The sequence below is a fragment of the Triticum dicoccoides genome, chromosome 1B (genome assembly GCF_002162155.2).
Source record: "Triticum dicoccoides isolate Atlit2015 ecotype Zavitan chromosome 1B, WEW_v2.0, whole genome shotgun sequence".
Taxonomy (NCBI): domain Eukaryota; kingdom Viridiplantae; phylum Streptophyta; class Magnoliopsida; order Poales; family Poaceae; genus Triticum; species Triticum dicoccoides.
Window position 1 is genome coordinate 516,865,373 of NC_041381.1, and position 20,557 is coordinate 516,885,929.

Genomic DNA, 20,557 nt, shown 5'->3' on the forward strand with positions numbered 1-20,557 from the left:
GCTCTGGATGGCGTCTCCTTCGGCTCGCAGCTTCGCCTGGACGTCCAGAAGTGCCTGGTTCAGCGGGCTCGTGCCGCCTCCTCGCACCCACCCAACGGGCGCGGCGCTCGTCGCCTCGGCGTCTGGGATGGCCGAGCTGGCGGCGCCGGTCTCCAGCGGGCGTGGCGCCAAAGTCGCCTTCTCGAGGCGGCAGCGCACTGGCGAGGTGACTTGAAGGAGCAGCCTCGCCACGGACTCGTCCTCAGTCGGCGGCCCCGGCGGGCCTGCCGGCTGTTTATCTTGCGCACCCCCAGACGGCGACGGAGGCGGCGGTGGCAGCACGATTGTGTCCGACATAGAGCCATCGCCGCTCTCCCTCTCCATGACGGGGTTCTCACCGCCGGCTTCCCCAGTCTGCCCCGTGAACTCCGGGGGCGGCTGCACGGAGTTCAGCGGGGTGACGAGCAATGCCGACTGGAGGAGCGCCGCCTCCTCAGCTCGCCGCCTTGCCGCCACGGCGGCTTCGGCCTCGTCCAGCTTCCTCTGGGCGGAGGCAGCCGCCTTCTCGGCCTCCGCCTTCTCCAGACGGGCGGCCTCGTCCTCGTCGCGCTTCTCCCGCACGTTCCGCTCCGTCGCCTCCCGAAGGTCGGCGGCGGGATCAATCCACCGAGTACTGGCGGAGGTCTCTGCCGACCCCATGACGGAGGCGGCAGCGACCCTCTCGAATGTGAGGGGAGCCCTGAGGCGAAGAAAGCATGTAAAAGATTTGGACAAAAATCCACCAAAAGCAAACAAGTCAAGAATGGAGGCACTTACGTGGAGACCAGTGGCAGCTTCTTCACTTCCTTGCAGAAGTGGTTGGCCTTCGCGATCGCCTCCTCCCTCTGAGTCGCGGCAGCCGCCCCCTTGAGCTTCTTTGGCCAACCTCCAAGAAAGCTCGGCCCGGACCGGCGCCTCTTCGCGCCGCCTTGACCACCCAAGCCGGCGGCGGAACTCGCGCTCGGCTGTCCGGCCCTTGATTGGTGGCGCGGGGCGGCTTCCCCCTCGGCATCGTCATCAGGCCAGTCGGCAAAGGTGGCCGACGGCCTGAAGCCTCCTCCTCCTCCTTCTTCCGCATCGGCCTCCATCACCGCGGCCCCTAAGTCCGGGTCGTTAATGTCGCTCTCCGCTCGATCGGGGACGAACTGGCGGGCCGAGCCCGCGGTGCCGGCTGAAGGCTGGATGAGGGGGTTCTGACTCAAGAAAACCAAAAAGATTAGAAGTCGGATTCGGCTGCAAAGAAGACAAAAGAAGAAGAAAGATGACATACGACAGGCGGGGGGTTGGCGCGTGAGTACGGCTCCTTGCCGAACTACCAAGTTGCCGCGAGGTTGCAGTTTGAGATATAGTTCACCATGTCCGCCACCTCCGTGTGGGGCATGTCCTTGGAGCAGAGCCGACTCGGATCCCGGTGGCCGCTCATCTGACAGATTAGATGAGGTCGGCCTTGAAGCGGGAGAACTCGGCACGCCACAAAGGCGGCAACAAGTCGAACCCAGTCAAGCCCTCCGACTGCGTCAGAACTCGGAGTCGCCCGACGGCGGCAGCACTAGCGGGAGTCAGCATATTGACCCAGTGGGACCAGTTGGGGAGCCTCCCAGCTGGTGCGCCGGCTTCGAAAGGCGGCAGGTTGACCCAGTCTCCGTCTGCGGCGACGTTCTTCACATAGAAGTAAGAACGCTGCCACATCTTCACCGACTTGATCAGCAGGATGGTGGGGAACGGATTGTCGGCCACAGACCTCCACATCGCGATGAAAGCGCCGCACTGGGCCGGCACGCCGGCAACGTGCGTGCCGAGCTTCGACTGAAAGAACTCTCCCCATAGTTCGATTGTGGGGAGAACGTCGAGGAAGCCTTCGCACAAGGTGGTGAAGGCAGCCAGCAGCACCACCGTGTTCGGCGTGAGGTGGTGCAGCTAGAGCCCGTGGAACTCCAAGAAGGAGCGGAAGAAGCCGCTCGCCGGCAGCCCCAGGCCGCGCATGAGGTGCGAGCAAAATACGACCCGCTCGCCCTCCTCCGGCGCCGGCAGGATTTCCCTCTCCGATGCGGCACGGGCTCGCACTAGGTCCGCGCCGGGGAGGCGAACACGTCTTGCGGAGGAACTCGATGATGTCGTCGTCCACCTCGGAGCCGTCCCACACGCCGGAGCGCACGGCAGCAGGTGTGGCGGCGGAGGAAGAGCTCATTGTCGCAAGCGTGGCGTAGCTCGGTGCGGCGGCGGCAAGAGGAAGAAGAGGCAAGAAGGAAGCAAGGGGAGTAGGGGAGATGGGCGCGCGTGCTTTGCCGCTCCCTTCCCCCGCGTACTTATAGGCTCATAGGGCTGAGAAGCCGATGGGGCGGGCATGGGATTAACTGCGCCCCGGCCCCCACGCACCCCACAATTTACCACACACAGTAACTGCATGAAGTTACGGCGTGGGAAACCCAACCGTCCGCACGACCGCAGCAAATCCGTTCGCATGCCGAGGCACAGTAATGGCGGGCCCTGCCTGATGTCCTGTCCCGTCTCGCACGTGGGTGGGCAGACCGACCCCGCCACATGGCGCCACGTGACGTACCCGCAACGGGCGGCTGCCCGGAAGCTTATCAGGCACGCCGCCTGGACCCCGCCGCGACATTCAAACCCTCTAAGAGGCAAGACGGCCTTCTGCGAATCTGACTCCAGCTAGTCGGCCTGGAGGAAGACGGCGAGGGCCGAGATTCCACCCCCGGGGAGATGAAACTGTTGAGGCTCTGCAGCGCGTCTCCCGTGCCGCCTCACCAGCTTCGGGGACTACTGTCGGAGTAATGGGCCACGGGTAGGCTAACCCGAGCCCCAGAAACTTTCGAAACATCGGGGCCGACTGCGCCCCTCAAGACCCGCGATGAAGAGCCGCCTCCTGGGAGGCGGCGGCGACTGTCCCTCACAGCCGAGTCCCATGGACGGCTTCGAGTTAAGCCAACTCTTGGCTGGCGACTTCGAGACGAGCCGACTCTTGGCTGGCGACTTCACGATAAGACGACTATGGGAGTCGGCCCGCAACTCCAACCCTATCCTGCCTTCGTCACGATGGCGGGGCGGGGTACGGTCATTGCGTGGCCGTCTCTACCCCGCCTACGAGGGGCTGACATGGCTACAGTGTGCCGTATCACTGGAGATCTCCATCACGGTGCGGCACTGTTGCCATGCCGGCCCTGACCTCAGCCTTAGTGGGCGGCGCACTGTGCCCACGACGGCTACCTGTACGGCCCAGAGACGGCGGGACCACCCGTCAGCGGGAGAACAGAAGACGGCGAGAGCACCCCGAAGGCGGACCTGTGGGAGTCGGCCCCTTGGAGTCGGTCGGCCCCTCCCATGGGCCCCGCACGCCATTAATCAGACAAGATGGGCAATGGCGACAGTGATCGTCCGCCAGACGGCGGCACTGTTGTCATGACCTCATGACCAATCCAGCGTCATCAGGAGCACCGCTACAGTACCAAGCCTGTCTGCGGGGCCCGCCAGTCGGCGGGCCGTGGTAGTCGGCGGCCTGAGAGACTGATGGCTGGGACCCGCGCCCAGCCGGATTACCATTGTATCCCTGGGGGGGCAGGCCTATATAAGCCCCCCGGGGCACCCATGCAAGAGGGATAGCTTCTCTAGTATTAGACCCGATCATATAGGAAGGAGGGAGCTGGCCTCGCCCTCTCCTACCTCCAGAAAACAGCTCTAGGAGCAACCTTGTATTCACTTTGCCATAGTGACCATGCGGAGACCCCGCAGAGCAGCAGTAGGGGTGTTATCTCCTCGGAGAGCCCTGAAGCTGGGTAACATCCGCCGGCGTGCATGTCTTCGCCTCATCCCGCTTCCGGGCACCGGTGACGTTCTACTCGCCCCACCATGATAAGCCACCCTTTGGCATATGTCGTACCCAACCCCCGACAAATGGTCATCAAGGTCATTATTCCCGCAATTGACAAGGAGATATGATGAGACCTTGTCACCTTCTTGTATGATTGGCCTCGGTAATGAGCTCCGTACAACTACAAACCCTTGGTATATGTCATATGGGTGCGGATACAGGTTAGAAAAACAAGCACAAGGAATAATGTAAAAAATATTAATCACATCCATGGTCATACGAAGAATCAAGGACAGGGTCCGGATACCCAAGTCAGTTGAAAGCCATTATTGCATATGGATCCCTAAAGTCATACTCACAGCGGCCTACTCTATTCACAAGGATTTTGCGTATCCCGTTGTCCCGCTTGACATGGTTAGTGTGGAATATTCAAGTATATTCTGTCAGAACCAAGAATTCTTTGCAAGCTCAACAGTCTGACCTCAGCGGCAGTGTTAAAACATATCACAGCCTATTACCACAGATGGGTATATCGACTACATGAGAAAAATCAAAAGCCGAACAATCAGCTCCAACCTGATATACTCACCGACGAAACCAAGTACATGGTCAGTCTGTCAGGAAAATCATTTGTCCGTCAGCCCCATGTCGGGCCAGTCTCAAGATGTAAATATTTGAAGTATCGCACAACTATATCTCCATACACCGTTATATTGCTCAAGATAGAAGGCAGTCAAACCTTTGGTACATATCTCATGCTCGAGTCAAAGAAATAAATCAAGATGAATCAGTGCCACCTATGAGCAGTCAGATCCCATTACGAGGATGGTCATGATTCTCAGCATTTATGAAACCTAGAAGACATGCATTCATTTGAAGCAACCCCATGACATAAGTAAAAAGGTTTTCATGACCAAAGGAAAACTTATGCTCAGATCCATTGGATATCACCGCAGATGTGAGAAAATTTGCTTCAGCAAAAGGATTTGGTATGTGAGCAAAAACCCATCAGAAATTGAGGAAAGGGTGAAGCAAACCACCCCAAAGCAAGGTAAGTTGATCATCTGAAATTCTTAGGGGATCAATAAATAAAGGGAAAATGATACCCGAGTTGGAAACGGTGTCCTCAAGTCATACTTGCTCCCAGAGCAACTAAATCTCAAGGACGAGATTCCTTTAAGGGGGTAAGGTTTGTAACATCCTAGATTTTGGGCCTTTTCTTTTTCTTTTGATTTATTTGGTTTTTGCTCTGTTTTTCTTTTTAGAGTGGTTCTGTGGCCTTGCCACCAGGGAAATCATCCTCATTCCCCTTCCCAAGTGGCTCATCAATCTCAAAACCTTGCCAAGATCAGGTCACTTCACTTCTTGACCAAACCCTAAAATTCTTTTCCAGGGAAAATTCATTTTTCTATTAAAGGAATAACCCTATCAGCCCTAGGTTGTGAAGCAACCTATATTTCTGTCCATCCAAAAATCCCCAAATAATTCTCATAATTCCTTTGGGTCATATATAGCTCAAATATGCCCAAACATTTCCTTGGCCAGTTCAAAAATAATTCTCCAATAATTATTCTTCATTTCTGTCCAGTGTGGTTTTCTGTGAAGGAAGTGCCACCTATATTTTCTTGATTGCTCCCAAACTCCTTGGGAATGCTTATATGTCCAAATAATTGCCTCATGCACAAGTTCAACTTTATTTGCCTAGCCAATATTCCTCAGCAATTTTTCAAAGTTTTTGTCAAATAGAAGCCATCGTGAAGGAAGTACTAGCTAGGAATATCCAAATGAGTTGTACTTTTGCACACTCCTTAATATGCTCATATTAACCACCTCCACCCATTTACCCCCCCATCCAATAATCTATGTGAGCACATGAGCAAATCTTTGGTTCTGGCAATATTTTCAGGTTGTGAAGCAAGTGTATTTTATATTGCTTCAAAAATCCTGATAAATTACCAGATCATTCTTATACCCATAAAACATATCTCCACCCATTTCGGGCATTTTTCATCAAGCCATTATCCCTCTAGAATATTTGCAAGTTTCTGTCCCGAGGAGATGCTTGTGAAGGAAGTACCATTTTGGTTTATCCAAATGGTATGAAACCTTTCTCATCATCTTCATATGATCAAATAATTGTGCCTTGCCCAAGTTGAGCTTAAGTTGATACTCCATGTGAGTGCATCATCATGCCCAAGTTTTTGGACCATTTTGGTCAGTTGTGAAGCAACTGCAGTAAAACTTGGTCCATTCTCCTCAAACTCCCCAGGACTATAGTCCTTCCTAGCCTAAACATCCCAGACATAACTTTTGACCCATAGCATCTCTCTATTGATCACATTAAGCTGATCAAGTTTACTGCAGCAAACTTCAGAGCTCATTTACCATCTAACCATTGCACCTTTAGCCGAGCTACCAACGCAGTTAAAACCTCCCTTCGAAGGACTTACCCCTAGACAACAATGGCCAGCCATTTAGCTCTTCTTGATGCCAGTCTGCATGGTGACCACCGCATTGGCGTGCAATGGCCACGCCCAGAACGTCTTCTTGCTCGGGCCCCTCCCCCTCTCGTCGTCTTCGTGCTCGTGAGCGTGTCCAGCAGTAAGCTCTCGTCGTCGTTGTTCCCCTGGACCCCTCTCCCCATCCGTCTGTTTCCTCACCGACGCTCACCGACGCTCGCCGTCGAATGCCCACGGGGGCACAGTGCTCCGTTTGGCTCCGAGTTCACCTCGGCCTCTTCCTCTGCTCTCCAGTGTCGTCTACCCCTCCGTGACCTCTGAATCAATGGCTCATCGTGTTCCCGCGCCCTCCTGTGCTCGATGAGCTCGTCAGAGCCTTGGCCAGACATGCCCGGCGGCACCCGAGCCCGTGCCTCTCGCCCCGCCTATATAAAGACCACCCGAGCCCCTCCCGAGCACCGCATGGACCGCACCCACCCCATCAATCCTCCCCGACCTCTCCCACGAGCTCCAGGAGCTCTCCTCGGCTTTGTTGGCCATCATGGCCGCCGCGGCCATCTGCCTAAATTCTCTCAAGGCCGAGCCCATCCCTCCTCCTTTCCACCTCCAGAAGAGTTCCTCAACCCCGGCAAACCCCTCCCGAACCCTGCCTCTCCTTGACCTCCACCGTAACCCCAATTCCATCTTTGTGATCGACGCCGTCCGTCTCTGAAGCCGGAGCCCTTCTCCTCTGCTGCTTCTCGATGGGAAAGGACCCTCCAGGCGGATGCGGCTCTTCTTCCTGGTCACTCCGATTGCTGAAGTGTCGCCGGAGACGGTTCAGGCCGCCGGAATGGTCACCCACAGCACGCCCCTGCCTCTGGCTCGCGAGCGCTCGTCGGGAGGAAGAAGGAGACCAGCGGGGGAGAGAAAGAGTACCGCGGGGCCCACATGTCGGTCTCTCAGCATTGACCAGCACCGTGGGCCACCACTGCCACGCTGGATAAGTGGAGACGTACTCCAGGGAGTACGCCTTCGCTAACCGAAAGCGCATTCTACTTCTTCTTTGAGTCAAAATACGCTTTCCGTTCTGGAAAACGTATTTCCTGAGAAGGCGCTTTCTGTTTTTCCGGCTGAGGGCTTGTTTGTGAGGATTTCTTTATAGATGGGTCCCTGGTAGAAAAACATTCGTATCTCTTTAACCGTAGGTCCAAATGAGGTGAATCCAAAGCCCACTTCTTCGTTTTGTCGAGCCCGTTCTGTTGGAACCATTTTCACCATGTTGTAACGTTCTGAAAATGACCATTATGCCCTTGCCCTTTGAGGGAGTCCCGGATTAGGGGTCCTCGGATAGCCAGACTATATGCTTTGGCTGGACTGCTGGACTATGAAGATACAAAATAGAAGACTTCGCCCCATGTCCGGGTGGGACTCTCCTTGGCATGGATAACAAGCTTGGCGATTCGGATATGTAGATTCCCTTCTCTGTAACCGACCCGATGTAACCCAAACCCCCTCCGGTGTCTATATAAACCGGAGGGGTTTTAGTCCATTGGACAAGAACAATCATAATCATAGGCTAGCTTCTAGGGTTAGCCTCTTCGATCTCGTGGTAGATCAACTCTTATAATACTCATATCATTAAGATCAATCAAGCGGGAAGTAGGGTATTACCTCCATAGAGAAGGCCCGAACTTGGGTAAACATCGTGTCCCCTGCCTCGTGTTACCATTAGCCTTAGACGCATAGTTCGGGACCCCCTACCCGAGATCCGCCGGTTTTGACACCGACATTGGTGCTTTCATTGAGAGTTCCACTGTGACGTCGAAGGTAAGGTTGATGGCTTGCCTTGTTATCAAGGATAACATCATCTCCGGGGGAGCCTTGGCCTCGGGCCAAACCCTCCGGTTGGGCAGTTTCATCATGACCACCCGTTCGGCCGTTGAGCCCACGATGACCTCTCGGGTCATCAAGAATCGTCTCCGCGTCAGCTCGGAACACACCAAGCAGATGGATCTGACGGAGCTATCGTCTTTGAACGAGCTCTTAGATCGCATCGCCGCCCTAGGAGTCGCTATGGAGTACGACCAGATTGGGCTTAAACCCGATCAGAGGGAGATTAATGCTCCACCGGTCACCCATCAAATAGTGGTGGTGGAGGAGCAACGCAATAACTCTCCTCCCATACTGAGGACGGACTATGTCTGGATTACCGAGCTCACTGAGCTAGATACCCGTTCGCGGGAAGACGCGCCCCAAGTCCCGGACCAAGAACCGGACTATGGGCCCGAAAAGTTGGGTAACATCCTAGAAGCCGAATTATTAAATTCGGAAGCCCTTCAAGCTCTGGGTCTCAGACCGGGTCAGGATTCGGATTTAATTCCACCCACTCGCCCAGATACAAGCGATCTTTCCCATATCAGACAACAACCCCAAGAGACAGTACATCACTTTTGGGCCAGATTCCTCCTTGTAATGAACACGGTTAAAGACTGTAGCGAGGAAGATGCAATCTCGTTCTTTTGCATAAATTGCACGGACAAGGGAATCCTTAACGCCATAAAACACCATCACATATCACACTTTGCTGACTTGGCGGCCATAGTACAGAAGTATTGTGCAATGGAAAGTGCCTGGAAAACCTAGGGAGCCTTTTGGGACCCACTATCTCTCACTAAACCCCTCGTCCGAACAAAATGGGTGTACCCTCATCGGTCACCCGATCAAATCATGAAGAAGCCGAAGCCCACTACAAGGCGCGGAACCGCATTGGAGGGATGGCTCAATAGGCCATGCAAAATTCACATCACACCGGATACCGTACCAACACATAACCTTAGAGCATGTTGGATACTTCGGCAGGTGGTCAAGAGCGGCGAGGATCTCCTCATCAATAATCCGGCAGAGCATCATCCCACAGAAAACAACAATACAGTGTTGACAGCCTTTGAGACTTTTGCCTCGAATAACAGGCGTAAGCGAACACTCCACAACATTACCGAAGTTTGCAAAATTGCAGCAATAAACCCTTGGAATGACACGGCCATAACTTTGAACGCCAGTGACGAACCGCAATTCAGAATAGTCCGGGCACCAGTCGCTTTGGTCCTTAGTCCAATCGTGGATGGCTTCTGGCTTACTAAAGTGCTCATGGACGGCGGCAGCGGATTAAACCTCATCTATGAGGAAACCCTTAACAAAATGAAAATAGACAAGAGCCGCATTGAGAAGCAGCACAACCTTCCGAGGAATTATTCTCGGACGGGAGGCATGATGTGCGGGAAAAATCACACTAGATGTGGTATTCGGCACGCCGGAGAATTACAGGTCCGAAGAGATAACATTCCAAGTGGTCCCCTTTAGCAGTGGATACCACGCCCTCTTGGGGCGTGACGCATTCACGAGCTTCCATGCTATACCCCATTATGGGTACATGAAGCTCAAGATGCCCGAGCCCAATGGAATCATCACCCTTGCCAGTGATCCGGACATAGTACTCCATGCCGAAAATAAAACCGCCGCCCTAGCCCTTGAGGCACTGTCCGAAGCCCTCGCGGCTGAAGAATTAACTGCATTACGCTCCACAGTGGACAGGGATGACGTGATACTCGATAAACGATCCAAGTCCACCTCCTTTAAACCAGCCGACGAAATAGTCAAATTCCAAGTCCATCCAAAGGACTCCACAAAGACAGAATCCATCGGGGCACATTCGGTCCCCACAATCGACGCCGCACTGCGAACGTTTCTACGCAAGAATTGGGACATCTTCGCCTGGCACCCCTCAGACATGCCAGGAATCCCATGCAGGCTGGCCGAGCATAGCATCAACATATTGAAGGGATATAAACCGGTCAAGCATATACTTAGATGCTTTTCCGAACCCAAACGACAAGCCATGCGAGAGGATCTAGCCAAGCTACTCGAAGTCGGATTCATCAGAGAAATAAAACACCCGGATTGGCTAGAAAACCTGGTGATGGTACCAAATAAGGACAAATCCTGGCGCCTATGTGTCGATTTCAAAGACCTCAATAAGGCCTGCCCTAAGGCCCTTCCCTCTCCCCCGCATTGATTAGATCATCGACGCTACCGCAGGACACGACGCACTGTGTTTCATCGACGCATACTCCAGAAACCATCAAATCAAGATGGCGGAGTCGGATCAAGCCGCAACGGCATTCATCACCCCATACAGCCCTTTTTGCTTCAACACTATGCCTTTCGGGCTTGAAAACGCCAGGGCAACGTACCAACGTATGATTCAAACATGCCTGGAGAAACAAATTGGAAAAATAGTTGAAGCATATGTGGACGGCATGGTCATTAAGACCAGACACGTCGAGTCTTTAATAGTCGATCTGAGGCTCACACTCGACAACCTCCGAACATATGACATCAAGCTCAATCCGGAAAAATGTGTTTTCGGCGTTCCCGCCGGAAAGCTTCTAGGCTTCATCGTTTTGCATAGAGGAATTGAAGCAAACCCCGCCAAAATCCGAGCTTTGTCATAGTTGGCTACCCTAACAGATCTTAAACAAATCCAGAAACTAACTGGATGCGTGGCAGCCTTAAGCCGCTTTATCTCCAGATTGGGAGAAAAGGCACTGCCACTCTATCGACTTCTTCTACGCACTGAACACTTCAAGTGGACGGATGCAGCAATGGCCGGACTGGAAGAAATAAAAGCTCTTTTAGCAAGCAACCCAATCCTGGACACACCAAGCGTAGGCGAACCCATGTTGCTATACATAGCCACAACACACCAAGTTGTGAGCGCAATGCTCGTCGTCGAACGAGAGGAGGACGGACACAAGTTACCGCTTCAAAAGCCGGTATACTATGTATCTACTGTCCTCACACCATGCAAATCTCGATTACCCCCATTATAAAAAATAGCATACACGGTCTTCATGGCATCTCGAAAACTATGGCACTACTTTCAAGAGTGTTCAATCGCGGTGGCCTCCGAAGTCCCACTTAATGACATAATAAACAACCGCGATGCAATGGGATGGATTGCTAAGTGGGCCATCGAGCTTCTCCCATTCGACATCACATATAAACCACGGTGGGCCATTAAATCACAAGTACTGGCCGACTTTGTCACCGAATGGACAGAGGCCGAACTCCCTAAAGAGTACGGCGCATACTCCAATTGGATCATGCACTTCGACGGCTCTAAAATGTTTGCAGGTCTGGGAGCAGGTGTTGTCCTAACATCCCCCACTGGAGATGTTGTCCAATACATACTCCAAATATTATATACAGACTCCAACAATGCAGCCGAATACGAGGCTCTGTTGCATGGTCTTCGGATGGCTGTCTCGATGGACATTAAACGCCTGGAAGTACGTGGGGATTCAAACCTCGCAATATCTCAAATAAATGGAGACTTCGATGCCAAAGATCCAAAAATGGCAGCTTATCGAAATGTCTTCCTCATAATGTCAGCTTGATTCAAGGGGCTCGAATTCCATCACGTGGTTCAAGAAAACAATCAAGCAGCGGATGTTCTCGCCCGCATTGGTGCTAAGCGCGACCTGGTGCCACCTAACATCTTTCTGGAAAGGCTTTTCAAGCCATTCATGGTGTTGTAAGGGGAGACCAACAATACTAGCCCAGATCCGAACACAGCCCCCGATACCGAATACACTGACATAGTCGGGGGCTCCGCCACCGAGATAACACCCTCGGCCCATCTAATCATGGCTGTCATTGCCCCATGGACCGAACCCTTCTTAGCCTACCTTAATAGGCAATAAATCCCCGAGGACCAAACGAGGCACGCTACATAGTTCGGCGCTCTAAAGCCTATAAAGTCCACGAGGGAGAACTCTATAAGAGAAGCGCTACTGGAGTACTTCAAAGATGTATCTCCGAGGAGGAAGGGCGATAGCTCTTGGCTGAAATTCATACCGGACTCGGCGGTCACCACTCCGCATCTCGGGCCCTTGTAAGCAAGGCCTTCCGTACTGGTTTCTATTGGCCAACGGCCCGGGCAGATGCACAGGACCTCGTCCAACATTGCGTCGGATGTTAGCTTTTCGCCAACCAAAGCCATATGCCGCCTACCGCTCTCCAAACAATCCACATAACTTGGCCTTTTGCGGTCTAGGGGCTAGATATGGTCGGACCTCTTAAAGGGGGAAGCCATAAGAAAAAATATTTGTTGGTCATGGTGGATAAATTCACCAAATGGATAGAAGCCAAACCTGTTAAAACGGCCGAATCCGGACTAGTGATAGACTTTATATCGGGTGTCGTACACCGTTATGGTGTCCCCCACAGCATCATCACCGATAATGGCTCCAATTTTACAGCCGATGAGGTGAAAACTTGGTGCACCAACTTGGGCATTAAGCTCGACTACGCCTCTGTCTACCACCCTCAAACAAACGGTCAAGTCGAACGCGCCAACGGTCTTATTATGAGCGGAATTAAACCCAGACTAGTGCGATCCTTAAAAGAATCAGACACACACTGGGTCGAGGAGCTCGACTCCGTACTCTGGGGGCTGCGGACCATGCCGAAACGCACTACCGGATATACACCCTTCTTCATGGTGTACGGCGCAGAGGCTGTCTTGCCCTGTGATATTATTCATGACTCACCTCATGTGTGCATGTATGAAGAGAGAGAGGACGAATTGGATCGGCAGGATAATTTAGATGCCTTGGAGGAGGAGCGCGATGTCGCAAAAGCCCGTTCCGCATTCTATCAACAACAGGCTCGCAGGTATCAAAGCAGAGAAGTACGGGCCAAAACTTATAATATTGGCGAACTCGTTCTATGCCTACCGGAGAAGAAAAAGGACAAGCTCAAGCCCAAGTGGGAGGGTCCCTTTATCATTGATAAAGTTCTCACCGGAGGAGCGTACCGCCTGCGTGATGCAGCAAATAATCGGCTCGAGCCAAACCCATGGAACGCGGCCAGACTCCGAAGATTCTATGCCTAGCGCCGAACTCTTTGTCCGTCTCCTTCCCTCTGTTCCTTTTTACTTACTTTTAAATTATATACTCTCCCTTCTATTTTTTAGCCCTAAAGCTCTAATGTGACTCAATTACACACTCGTGACGCACCAACTGTCAAGTATGTGCGCCCGTTATACCTGGGGGCTTCTTATATAGAAGCTTAATATACTTATATTCCGGGCTTCACGCCCATTGCATATGTGTCTTTTTTCCGTATGCACCTTTTCTTCGCCATTATATGCATCGGTATGACTTAAGTTTTGGCCAAGGTGGGTTGCCTGGCTCTCGTGTTTATGCCCTACGTTCCCGTTAATTCGGCTAGGGCATAAGGGGAACACCTCTGTGATTGTTACTGTCGGGTCCTCCGGATGTGTACCTCAGACTGGGTGAAGCTGAAAGCTAGCGTTCTTAAGGGAATATTCGCTCTCAACCATAGTTCGGGCATGCACATTAATGCATGCGTACCCAGGGAAGAGGAACCCTTAACGGAACTATTCTCTCTGGAAGATGTTTCTTACTACCCATGTAATATAACATAACTAGTTGGGTAGTTGTCTGTTCAAGCAACTATGACCCATGTTTCCACGCGTGCCCCGGTTTCTATAACCGAGCGGGTATTTGGAAACACTCCGTACTATTGAGTCAGGAGGTCGAAGCGAAAAGGTCTGCCATGACAAATGATTTACAATCCGGCTAGGGAAAAATATGTCCATCGAAGTACATAGTCACTTTGACTCAACTACTTCTTCTTCTATGCCCTCCAACAGGCTGTCTAGTCTACAGTCCCGCTGGGAATATTTTGTGGCTAATTCTACCTAGTCATATACCAAACTAACGGGGATTTCATTCCCATCTGACCCTACAGGTCCGACCCGGGCCATATGATTCGGATCAAGCTTGGTGTACCGCGTCTTTACCATCGCCCAAGCTTCTCTCGCACCTTGTCAACAAGTAGATATCTTCCATAGTTGGAAGCACCGCTGTGCTCCCTTAAGTAGATGTACAAGCTCCCCCATGCCTCCTGGCAGGGAGACGGAAGGCCACAAGGCTTTGGTGACACCGTGCATAACCTGTCGAACTTGTTCGTGCAGTTGCGAAAGGTCTTGCAGCAGATCGCCTGAGGGTCCGGGCATCTCCTCCTCGGGAAGGCCAGTATGCATACCTACAGACATAATGTTGTTAGACCGTTTATTCGCCGAACTATATATATAAAAAAAAGTTTGTTTGAGCACATACTGAAAATGCCGCGTGAAGCCTTTTATTCTCCTTCACGGAGTCAGCTAGCTGAGCACGAACATCTTTTAATTCTATGCTAAGCCTAGTATTGGCATCCATGAGATCATTTTTCTACTGCCTGACCCGTGTAAGTATACGCTCGCCAGCGTCTTGATGCCTTTGAGCTCTCTATTCATCCTCTTGTAGGATATCCGGATTCACTCCGGGATTATCTGTAGAATTTGTCATCAGATCGGCAACGCGTCAAAACCTCTAGTATACGTGATTACGTTTTTTCTCGATAGAGAGAAGTATTACCAGTTGAGGCCTCTTTGGATCCCTTTAGTTCAGCAGTTTTGGCCCTTAGCTGGGTTTGACACCTCTCCAGCTCTTGAGACAGCAGGTTATTCTTCTCTGAAAGAACTTGTTCATACAATGATACTTAAATCAGTTGTACCAACTGTTCCAAGTCTTAGGGGCTGCTGATATACATAATTATCAGATTTTACTTACCCGTATATCTTTCAAATACTGGATTGTGACTCTAGCAAGCCCATCTCGAGTAGCTCGGATGTACGCATCACCCGAGCTGAAGGCATTGAAAGCTTCTTCAGAGAAACGAGGGTCACGGAGTGCGGCCCGCCGACGCCGATGATTCATGGCACTCTCTACTTCGGAGTTTGCAGCGGATATTCTATCTGAATCCTCTATACGAGGGTTGTCCGGTGTCGCCCTCGTATTAACCTCCGCCCTCGAGACCGGCTCTAGAACCCGGCTGGTGGAGGCATGGCGAGTTGGATCCTCGGATATAGTTCGGCGGATGTTCTTCCTGCCAAAGCACAAAGGACATTGTCATACTTTAAGATGACTATCGTGGGGCACGTCTAAAACCATACCTCTTTGATGGTGGTTCGGCCGCATTTCCGCTCACCTTCCTTTTTGGAAGCCTACCCGGCATAGGCACTCCCCGTTGGTGAGTGGCCTCGGGTTCGGCATGGCGCGCCGATCGCCTTCCCTTTAAAAAAACATAAGCATTGTGTTGTGGGTAAGGCGGAAAGAGTGAATCCTTTTTGGAAATAAGTCTCCTATTCACTTACGTGTGATATAGGGAGGAGGCCAGGATAGTCAGCAATGACGGACACTTCGGTGTCGTCACAGATCGCCTGGTAGAACACCCCTTTGACAAGCTCCACAAATATATCCGGATCCACTTCGAATCCGGGGTCAAGGGCTCGGTTGCGGTCCTCTGGCTGTGGAGTCAGGTTGTTGATCTCCTTGGTAAACTTTTGTCATTCCTGTTATGGATGGGCAGAGTAAAAATTCATGCTAAAGGACTAGGAGAACGGATATAGTTGAGTAAGGGATAGCAACTCACCCAGCTGGGAGGGTTGTACATGGAAAATCCATCTTTTGGCTTAATACGGATGAACTCCTCTTCTTCTCCTTTGTATAACTCGGACAGTATTTTCACTAGCGCATCGGTGGAGTCCGGGCCTTTCCTACCGCAGCGGGTAGCGTCGTCTTCACCATTGAAGTGCCACATGGGACGCCCTCAGTACTGGAGTGGATGTACCCCCCGCATTATGCATACGACCATAACCTCGATTATTGTTAATCTGGATGTAGCAAGCGTTCATATCTTGCTCATAAATTGAGGGACCTCTCTGCTATCTTCCTCCTTGGGGCTCCGGGGATGCCAGTTGTGGCGCTTCACCAATGGACTATTTGTGAACTCAGGAAGACCCATTCGAACTGGGTCAGGAAGGGAGACGTCCTCTATATAGAACCACTCGGAGGGCCATTCTTCGGATACCTTCTTCGGTGTGCCGGATAGGTATCCGGTCCCGGTGATGCGCCATATCTCGGCTCCTCCAACTTGCAATATCGATCCCTCCTGATTACGAGGGACGAGGCAGAACAGCCTCTTCCATAGCTCGAAATGAGCTTCGCAACCCAAAAATAACTCGCAAAGGGCGACATAGCCTGCGATATGCAGGATGGAGGCTAGGGTGAAATTATGCAACTGGAGGCCATAGTACTCCAAGAGCCCACAGAGGAATGGATGGATTGGAAATCCGATGCTCCTCAGTAGATAAGGGACAAGGCATACTCGCTCCCCCCAGATGGACTGGGGAATTCTCCGCTTGCTCCCGCCGTCAAAAGTAGCTAATCCGGCTCGGACATGGACTAGGTATGCAGGTGGGAGGAACCCCTGGGTTTGCAACTTCACTAATTGACCGTGGGATACAGTGCACTTCTGCCAATCACCCGGCTTGATGCTATGAGGGCAGGAGGAGGAGCTGCGGGGACCGGCCATGTTGGGATGGTTTTTTCGGGCGCGCTCTGATGATTCTTCGCTTGGGGAGGATGGTGTGGGTTAGATCTGAAGATCTCCATCTCTTTAAATAGACAATTTACTTACATGGTTAGGGTGGCAAGTGTAAAAATTCCCCAACTCCTCACATTTTCTTGACACGTGGAAGCTGGAAATTATTGGAGTACAGAAGCCGATGAAGCGTACCATTAAATGAGGAGCCGGGTACTGCTCTTTACAACATGTGCTTTGGAAGAATTCGGAGAAGGAACCCACCTTGCAATGTCGAAGACAATCTGCACGCCGGACTCATCGTCATTGAAGCCTGGTTCGGGGCTACTGAGGGAGTCCTGGATTAGGGGGTCCTCGGACAGCCGGACTATATGCTTTGGCCGAACTATTGGACTATGAAGATACAAAATAGAAGACTTCGTCCCGAGTTCGGGTGGGACTCTCCTTGGCGTGGAAAACAAGCTTGGCGATTCGGATATGTAGATTCCCTTCTCTGTAACCGACCCGATGTAACCCTAACCCCATCCGATGTCTATATAAACCGGAGGGGTTTTAGTCCATAGGACAAGAACAATCATAATCATAGGCTAGCTTCTAGGGTTAGCTTCTTCGATCTCGTGGTAGATCAACTCTGGTAAAACTCATATCATCAAGATCAATCAAGAAGGAAGTAGGGTATTACCTGCATAGAGAGGGCCCGAACCTTGGTAAACATCGTGTCCCCTGCCTCATGTTACCATTAGCCTTAGACGCACAGTTCGGGACCCCCTACCCGAGATCTGCTGGTTTTGACACCGACACCCTTATTCAGCCCCCTCCGAGAGAGTACGATTTCCGATGATTCATTCCGCAAGTTTCTCGCACTTTCTCCTGGTGATTTCTTCCACCCTCGGCAAGCCACACCCTCCATTTGCATCATTGTAATGCAGTGACATGGTTTAATCTATTTGAACTTGTTTAAAATATTGCTTTAGCTACAAGACTTTGCGCATGGCATTTTCTCGGAGTATTATTTTGATCTTGTTGTTGCCATGCTATTGTTTGGATTACTAGGAGTTATGTTTGTAGTTGATGAGTATCATGTTGCCATTGGAGTATTAGTGGTTGATATTATGATTACTTCCATGATGGTATCTGTTATTATATCTTGGAGTATTACTTTGGATATCATGCTGCCTTTGGATTATTAGTGGTTAGTATGATTATTTTCATGATGATAGTTGATGTTTTGTTGCTTGGAGTATTAATTTCGAAGATGATGTTTACATGTGGGTCTTAGCCGAATAGCTTTATTCTTGTTATTGGAGTAGTAGGATTATTGTTTTTGGGTTCATCATGATAGTAGTATTGTGCTACCCTTGGAGTATTTTGAGATGATGATATTATGCTTGGATTATTTGTTGGATATTGCTATGACTTGGATTATAGTTTGATAGTTGACATCGGAGTATCAGTTATCACAGTTATATTTTGGGGGTTAAATTCCATCATTAAGTTGGTCAGGTGTCATCGAACCGGGCTTTTTCCAGTGCAACCACATTTGCCTTTATGGGAAGGCCCTAATGCGGTCTATTGTCGTGCCTCTCACTGGTGCCTCCAACGAGGGAAGGTTATGGGCATGCGGTACAATGGCCCGGTAAGCAGACATAACCTTGTGTGCTCGTAGTTGGATGATAAGCGCTTTTGTCCCCGTTTGGGACGGTTTATTGTTTTGGCCACGACGGTGGCCATTGGTGTCTTTGGTAGACACGAGGCCACCCAAGACTAGCCCAGTGGGGAGTGAGTCGGAGTGGCCAGGAGAGTGTCATGGCCGTAGATCGGTTTTGTCGGAACGTCGTTGGTCCACCCGAATGGGAGTGCGAGGCCATGGGTTCTGTGGTGTGGGTAAAGTGTGCTACCTCTGCAGAGTGTGTGTGTTTAAACTATCGATAGCCGCGTCCTCGGTCATGGGCATAAGTTCATACTAGGTCACACTATTTGATCAATACTCACATGACGGAATGACTTATAGGTGATTTATATGTGGACATTTTGAGCAGTACAGATTGGCAGGATGTTGATGATGTTGGGAACCAAGTGTTGGTTATGGTAGTGATCCTCGGAAAGATCACCGTTTGGGGACCAAGTGTTGGTCATGGTAGTGATTGCCGGAAAGATAACCGTTTGAGACCAAGTGTTGGTCATGGTTGTGATCGCCGGAATGATCACCGTTTGGTTTTGATCACGAGGTGATTCAGATGTTATATTGCTTGGCCGGTTAGCCAAGAGAGATATTGTTATGGAGATATGAGATGGTGATTTATCCGTATTGTAGTAGTTTCATACCATGCTTAGTAGTTGTTTTTGTATCATGGTAGCTGTTAATTTAATTAACCTGCTTAATGTTGTGTTGTTTGTTGTCCTGCCTTGATGTTTTTGGTTGTTGTGAGCTTGCAAGTACATTCGATGTACTGACCTGGCGTGTCATGCCAGATTGCAGGTGATGCCGTGATTACTTGATTGCTTGTTGTGGCTTCTGTTAGTGCGAGCTAGATCATGTCCCAGCCAGAGTCCCTGCAGAGTGGAGTTCACTACCTTCGTCGTTGTTCCGCTGCTAGAAGATTTCCGCTGCTACGAGTTGTTCTGCTGCTAGCATAGAGCAAGTGTTGTATCGCAGGCGTAGTGTCGCCATGCTGATGTGAACCTTTGTAACATCAGACCTTTGTATTATTATTCTTGTAATAAGAGTTGATTTGTTCTATGTCAAGCAGTGCCGTATTCCATAAGACTTCATCTCGATCTCTGGGCTGGAATATGGGGTGTTCTGGTTTCTCTGAGCCGGGGTGCCATAGTTTTTACCACCGTATCACGCAAATATCCTCTGTCTTTGTTTCGAGCTGTTTTTCTGACAGATCTAGAGCACCATGACGTCTTCAAGCGCCCCCAAGGACAAGTTTTTTGAGAGGGTCATCAACCCCTACCTCGCGGAGGTGCTGCATCACCCTCAAACCATTGAGATGCATGAGGGGGTGCTGCACATCCACGATGTTGAGGGACCAAGGAGTACCGGAAGCGTGGAGACAAAGCTCAAAATAGTGGAACGACAAGTTTTCAAGTGCCAAGGGATGGTGGAGCGCGGACTTAACGCCAACCAAATGATGATCGCGGAGTTCACCAACAACCACAAGATGGACGCCAAGAACATTGGGGAGACCATCTTCAAGCTTCATGAGAAAATCGAGCACCTCCAAGCCCAGATTTATGACCTGCAAAACCAACACTGTGAGTATGAATATAGATTCAAGAGGATGAGTTTGGCTGTAGATTTGAGGATCCCGGAGACTCGATCATCCTTCTACGATGGCGAGCCTATGCCTTGGAAGACAAACGACAAGCCTACATCATCAACAACTCCATTATCACCACCTTCGAGGAATTAATCACATGGATATGGGCACTCCCCTTGGCAACTGCCAAGCTTGGGGGAGGTTCCCCGGTATCGTATCACTATCACACTCCTATCTTTACCATTTTTCTTAGTTCGATCCATTTGGTAATATCTTGATCCAGTAGAATAAAGTTTTTGTATGAAATAGTTTGTGAGTTTTTCTTTATGATCCCTCTATGTAGTCGAGTTCATGAGCTATATATAATAAAGATTAGTGTTGAGTCAAGGGCTTTGCTATCTTGCTATGATCTTGAGTGAACAAAAGAATAAAAAGAAATAAAAGAGAGCATATTGACCTTATGGAGAGTAATGACTTCACATAAAGAGTATGATGAT